Source organism: Pteropus alecto, unplaced genomic scaffold (genome assembly GCF_000325575.1).
Source record: "Pteropus alecto unplaced genomic scaffold, ASM32557v1 scaffold20, whole genome shotgun sequence".
Classification (NCBI taxonomy): Eukaryota; Metazoa; Chordata; class Mammalia; order Chiroptera; family Pteropodidae; genus Pteropus; species Pteropus alecto.
Genome location: NW_006436298.1, coordinates 41,005,012 through 41,012,210, shown reverse-complemented (window position 1 = coordinate 41,012,210; position 7,199 = coordinate 41,005,012). Strand labels below are relative to the sequence as shown.

At 34.2% G+C, this 7,199-nt stretch overlaps 1 pseudogene; it reads left to right on the top strand.

Moving 5' to 3' along the window:
* The first annotated feature begins 5,233 nt into the window (after window positions 1-5,233).
* LOC112480927 lies at window positions 5,234-5,348 on the top strand (annotated as a pseudogene).
* The last annotated feature ends 1,851 nt before the right edge of the window (window positions 5,349-7,199 follow it).

Genomic DNA, 7,199 nt, shown 5'->3' with positions numbered 1-7,199 from the left:
AGCTAGTGTTCAGGTAGTTTTCATTAATGTTTCTTCTTTAATTTAGTTGTAATTTTTATGTAATCATGGGAGGAAGTCAGCTCAGAGTTTACCTACTCTGCCATCTTGACCCTGTCCCTCAGTGAAATTTTCCTCAGTGATTCTTAAACATGCTGTTATATGCAAAAAGTATATTTTATAGAAATTTCACTAACCCTTATAACCTAATTTATTCTATCATCTCCATCTTAAATTCACTACAATAAGAAAATTCATCTTTTTCTCATATAATATTCAGGTATATTATTCTTCATTATATAATTGCATATATATGTATGTCTATATATATTTGGCATGTTTATTCTATTTAGAATTTCTTTAGTTGATGTTATAAGTAATTCTGAAGCAAATAACAATATATGATCTATATCTTTTATTTATAAGATTTATCCTTTAATTAGATATTTTCATGCTTCAGTTATGTATTAGATGAGCCAAGTCAACATTTGTTATACGAGCAGCATCTAAGTATGTACAAGAATATGTGGAGCTGTGAAAGTTTCACATGGCAAATATGATGTCGATAGAAGTAGTATTCTTGGAAATTTCAAGTGGTAGCTTCTATAGAATGTTTTTTGTCAGATATTCTGCTTTAGTTATTGTCTAAACTCAGTTTTAAAAATGTCTTGCAATGTTATTTAATAGAATTTATTTGATTAGTGTCTATCTGAAAGTTGTTCTGAATTATACTGTTATCATGGCTGTTCCAAGACTACTTCTCAGTGATGGTATTTAAATAATATGCCATTCTAATTCAGTTAGGATAGACTATGATCTTATGTAGGCTTTTCATGCAGTAATGAAATGTGCTTCATTTATTGTTTGTCTTCCTCATGCCAGCTATTATGCTAGGTTTTATACATATAAACTTTATATCACTTTAATCAACTTAATACTTCAGAACTACTTTGAAATATAGATATAATTGTGGAAACAGAAACTGAAACTCAAAGAGGTTAAATTACTGTTGGAAGGTCACAAAGCTAATAAGTGCAAGAGCCAACGTTTGAACACACACATGCTGAATCTTTTCTCTATGCCTGATACAATATGTAGATAGCTGGTGGTGTCTTCTTAGACTCTCTGAATAGCTTTATTAGTATATATGAATTACTAAAGCACCCTCTAAAAAATTCAGTAAAAAATTATGTGAAGCCAGAAGACATTTCTACATGTAAAGATAATTAACCTAGTTTTATTTCTTGCATTTTCTAATACATCTAATAAAATCATAGACACCATGAATCCAATGGGAGTTATACATGGTAACTTTCAGCAGTTTCTCTAAAACACCTTATAATTTGCACCATGTGATAAATACTCAGCTTGACAGAATGCCACCAGAGCAAACAACGCTTCAGCAATAACTGTATGAAATGGTTCTTGTACAGCTAGGTTGCCCTGGTCTAAGACTACTGATGAAAGAGGACCATTGGTCACAAAACTGTTGGGAGAGAATTTGAACACTCATAATTTATATTATTGAGATGGTTTAGTGTTTTTAAGACAGATAACCTAACCCAATAGAATTAAACACCTGCTGTGAGTTATGATAAATTGTCTGATGTGTCACAACTCATAAAGTAAGGAATACACATATTTTGCATGGTTTACTGTTTTTGTCTTTTATAGATTACAGTAGAATATAGGATTCTCTGACATTTTTTATTCTTAATTTCAGCTGATAAACTTTCTCGAATGACAAAGAAGTTATAGGTTATACCTACTGTCGGTATAGATATTGTGTGCGGTTGTGTGTGTGTGGTTGTATTTGTGTGCATATGTGTATTTGGTAGTAGTTATCAAAGTTATCGTAGCCTAAATTTCTTGTACTCTTTGACATAAGAGTAGAGATAATGACTTTAGGTCTGTTAAGACAAGTATGCATGTTAAAAATTTAATGTTAATTACAAAAAAAATGACAAAACATAGTTCTAAATCAGAAGAGGGGCAAAAATATAACAAAAAAGCTTGGTCAATATTATAAAGTGCAAGAAATTAGAAAAAAAGAATCACAGGAAAAACAGTAAGAAGAAAACACAAAAAGTTAGTGGAAATAAAACCAAATATATTAGCAAACAACATCATCCATCATGAGTGCTAGGATAAAAAATTGCTGATATAGATGATACTCTACAATAAAGGATCTTGGGAGAAACCCTGAAATTTTGGAGACCTACACAATCATTCTGAACACAGCATAATAACCAATGAAGAGTGTTGGACTTAAGAGAACTCTGGGTAGAATTTTATGTATATTGAACGTTGTTAAGATCTCTATCTTACCAATGCTAAAATGAGTAACACCTCAATTTAATGAGTTTTTCCAAATCATTTCCTCTTGCTGTACCCTGTTATTTTCCTTCTACTACTTGTAACTATATAGTACAATTTTGTATATTAGTTTAATATCTATCTTTATAACTAGCCAGTATCCCTGCCAAGGCAAAGACTACTTCTATTTATTTCTTCATTATGTTCCCAGTGTCTGGCATGTCACCTAACACAAGGGAACGTTGATACATACTTACTGAATAACTAAATGAACACCATTGATTTGAGATATTTTTTAGCCTATGAGATAAAGAAAAGCAAACCATTCAGAAACATTGCTATAGTTACATGCCTGAAAAATTCCATAATGAGAACTACATAGCTCTTTGAAACGTGGGTATTCCGAAAATATATCTGGACAGTTATAATTAGAGATTATTATCAGCTTTATACTCATTCTGTTCTTTCAAATATCATGTGTGGCATGTTTAACACATTTTGTCAAATCAAATAGACTGTGTATATACTTTGAGAGCCATGCGCAACAAGGACTTGCTTCAGTTGCTTGTATATAATTCTCAGTTTATCTAGAACAGCCATGGAAGATGAAATTCCTGGAAGTTCTCCTTTGGCTTAGAGTGAGCCTCATAGCGATTATTGCAACTTACAATTACATATTTATTGTGTTTATAACTTTAACATCTGTACTTCCTTAAGGCAAGGATGATTATCCTCATAGATACATATATTTTCTTACACCTCATCAGGGTTGTTATTTCTCTGCCTAGGAACTATTTAATCCCTTAAAAATGGAGCCATAGAGACTGTATCTGTTTATAATAAACTTATTATTTGGAGATGTTTTAGAGTGGCATTAAATTTTATTGTACATTGCAAGAGTATTTTTATTGTCCCTAAGGGTCTTGGGATGGGTTTATACCAGAAGTTCTTTTTAGTTCAGTGTGGAAAAAAACGCATAGAAAAAGTAAATACCCAAGAACCCACTTAAAAGAAAGTTTTCCAAAAATAAACACTATTATATAATTAGTATTTTGGAGTTCACAGCTATTTTTTTGTTTTTGTTACAAATTGCTTTTCACTGATTATACAGTGCCTTTAATACAATAATAAATATGACTAGATCAGATTTTGTGTATATATAACATTTCTTCTAGAATACACATGGTACCAGAGTTATGTAGGAAAAGACTGAACCACACAAATTTATTAAACCACAAACACAAGACACAAATAAAGCAAATGTTACCTCTTCCTTCTTAATGAGGAGAAAACCAGAAAAGGCTTCAGGAACTGTTTCATAAATACAGATTCTAATTCAAAGTTTTTAGTATTTAATGCATGACAGTTAACTAGACCCAGAGACATCAGAATGGCAGAACGGGAAGCCCTAGACCATCCTTACTCCCACAGACACACCAATTAAGCAACAACTCATGAACAAATTCCTTTTGTGAGAAATCCAGAAACTAAGAAAAAGGCTCTTGCACTCTGGGTTAAAAAAAGGACTCACTGAAACCAGTAAGGAGATTTGAGACGCCTTCTCACCGGAGTTCCTCACCCCGGCAAGTACCATAGGATATGAAAGAGACCTCAAAGCTTCTGGCTTCTTTCCAGTGAGGAAGTATTGATTTGCATGTCCAGCGCTCTAGTGTTTCTAAGGGGAATCCCCAGAGGACTGATCCCAGTCCTGCCAATTTTGGAGCTCAAGTACACCACAACCTAGCAGCCTGGGAGAGAATGCAGACAGCATTTTGGGCTGTAAGATGCTATAACTCCCCCTCATGATTCACCACAGAGTGAGCTGACAAAAATGGACCTAGCAAATACAGAACATTTTAACCAAAAACAGCAAAATACACATTCTTAAGTGTATTTTGAGAAGTATTTGAAAAAGTACCCTGAATATATTCTTCAGGATAGATCACATGTTACTTCACAAAACAAATCTCGACAAATGTTAGAAGATTGAAGTTATAAAAGTTTCTTTTCTGACCACAACAGATTAAAACAAATCAAGAGCAGAAGGAAAACAAAAATTCACAACAATATGGAAATTGAACAATACACTCTTGAACAATTACTGAGTCAAAGAAGAAATTAAAAAAATATGGAAAATACCTTAAGGCAAATGAAAATGAGGGAAAATTTGTAATGATAAACAAGTACATTAAAAAAGAAGAAAGATCTCGAATAAATAACCCAAATTTACACTTCAAGGAGCTACAAAAAGAACAAATCAAGCTCAAAGTTTGTAGAAGAAAGAAAATAACAAAGAACAGAAATAAATAAAATAGAAAATACAAAAACAATAGGAAAAAATCAATGAAACAATTATTTTTTTGAAAAGATAAGTAAAATTGACAAACCCTTAAATGAGAGAAGACAAATAAAATCAGAAATGAAACAAGATATAACACAACTGATGACACAGAAATAAAAAGGATCATAAGAGACTATGCACCAACAAACTGGATAACCCAGAACAAATGGGTAAATTCCTAGAAGTATACTATGTACTAAAACTAAAGTATGAAGAAAAGAGAGCACCTAAACAGATCCATAACTAATATGGAGACCAATCAGTATTCAACAACCTCCCAACAGAGAAGAACTTAGGTCCAGACAGCTTCTCTGTTGAATTCTACCAAACATTCAAAAAAGAATCTTTTGAATCAAGGCAATTCCTCTCAAACTCTTCCAAACAATTCACACTAGTCTAAGTAATTGAGAGTTAATTACATATAAAATAGTAGTTTCTAAACTATCCCATTACCAAGGTCATTTGGGAGTCTTTTAAAAGAAATAAGTCTCGGATGTGGTTCCATAGTGTAGCGATTAGCACTTCTGCTTTACATGCAGAAGGTCCTGGGTTCACGCCCTAATGGAGTCACGATCCATGGTCTATGGCCATACCACCCTGAACGAGCCGATGTCTCATCTCGGAAGCTAAGCAGGGTCAGGCCTGGTTAGTACTTGGATGGGAGACCACCAAGGAAAACCAGGTGTTGTAGGCATAAATAATAATAATAATGAAATAAATCTCTTCCCCAGAGGTTATGATTCCACACTAGTTTCAAACTGAGGCCCTGAAACCAGTATTCAAAAATCCTAATTCTAATGCAGATGTCAGAGTTTTCACTGATGTGACAGCCCCTTAAGAACTATTGTCTATTTCCAAGAGAATGGTAGGCAGTTAGTTGCCAGCCATGCGTGATATTTCAGGTGTTCTTCCTTTACCTTTCTTCTTTTGATCTTCACAGCCTTTCTCCTTTTTAAAGCCTATTGAAATATGTCTAGATTTACCTAAGAAAGGTTTTCCTGAAAATATTCCAGAATTACTTCTGGGTTTACAGGTGGCTCTCTGGGGGTACTTCTTAGTCCTTTTTTGTTGTCAACCACAGGACATGATCCTGTTGCTCTAACACGTTGATACAGAAAACTACAGCTTGTTTTTTTTTTTTTTTTCCTTCATAGCTGTCTTTCTCTTGCAGGGTCTAAAACCAAATGATATAAAATATCCCCAAATAGTAACTAAATAAGAATGAATATAGTTGGGTTTTTCATTTCCTTTGAATGGTTTTTACTAGTAGTAATGGATAGAGAACAAAAAGAATGGAACAAAGTTCACCAAGGTTTTAAGTCTAAACCTTTCTAAGTCTTTTTTTTTTTTTTAATTATTATTATTTATGCCTACAGCACCTGGTCTTCCTAGGTGGTCTCCCATCCAAGTACTAACCAGACCCAAAGGTTCTGCAGTATGCAATGGACTCCAACAGTGTGTTGAGCCAAATGCCTCCTCTATCTGAGTCATGATCAGGTTCCGAGATCAGACATCAGGCTTGTTCAGGGTAGCATGGCCGTAGACCATGGATTGTGGCGCCACTGGGGCACTAACCCAGGACCTTCTGCATGTAAGGCAGACATGCTAACCACTACACTATGGAACCACATTGAATCTAACTCTGTTTTGAAGTATAACTGCTAAAGCAATCCTCTTTCCTCTCTTTTAACTTCTGGGAGTTAGAGGCAGCTAGGCACCCCTTCTAGCTACCTTTTTATTCCTTATATTAATATGCCGACACCCTCTCACCTCTCAGATCCTCTTTTTCATATTCATTTGTCTTTGATTTTACCCTAATTCACACAGGTGGGGACAAGCAAACCTGGCATTGTGGGCCCTTGGCTTGAACCAAAGAAGCAATACTGTTTATTTTAGCAGAAAACACTGAAATGAAAATTTAAATAATTGTTCTTATATGATGCTAGAGAGATTCTTTTTTGAATGTTTAGTAGAATTCAACAACGAAGCCATCTGGGCCTAGGTTTTTCTCTGTTGGGAGGTTGTTGAATACCGATTGAATCCCCATACTAGTTATAGATCTGTTTAGGTGAGCTCTTTCTTCATATTTTAGTTTTAGTACATTGTATACTTCTAGGAATTTACCCATTTGTTCTTGGGGGAAGAAAAAGGGCAACCACAAAGTCCTTTTGATTTTGAGTGTTCTCACATTAAGTGGGCAATCATTTCCAAATGATCATGACTCAGATAGAGGAGGCATTTGGCTCAACACACTGTTGGAGTCCATTGCACACTGCAGGATTTGTTTGAGGTTATTTCTAGATATAATTTTCCTCTTTCCCACCTTTTGCAGTCATCAGTGTCAAACCTCACGATCTCTAATGTTGTTCAATTTTGGCAAAGGTTATGCGGGAGGCTTGATTAGGAAATGCTAAAAATGATTTAAAAAAAAAACAATGAATTTTACACAAAGAACTTGCAAGGTAGACTGATGACTTTTGCAATGTCTCAAACTGTATTAATGTGTGCAAAGAAAGCAACCACATTTATATACTTAGCCTCAAAG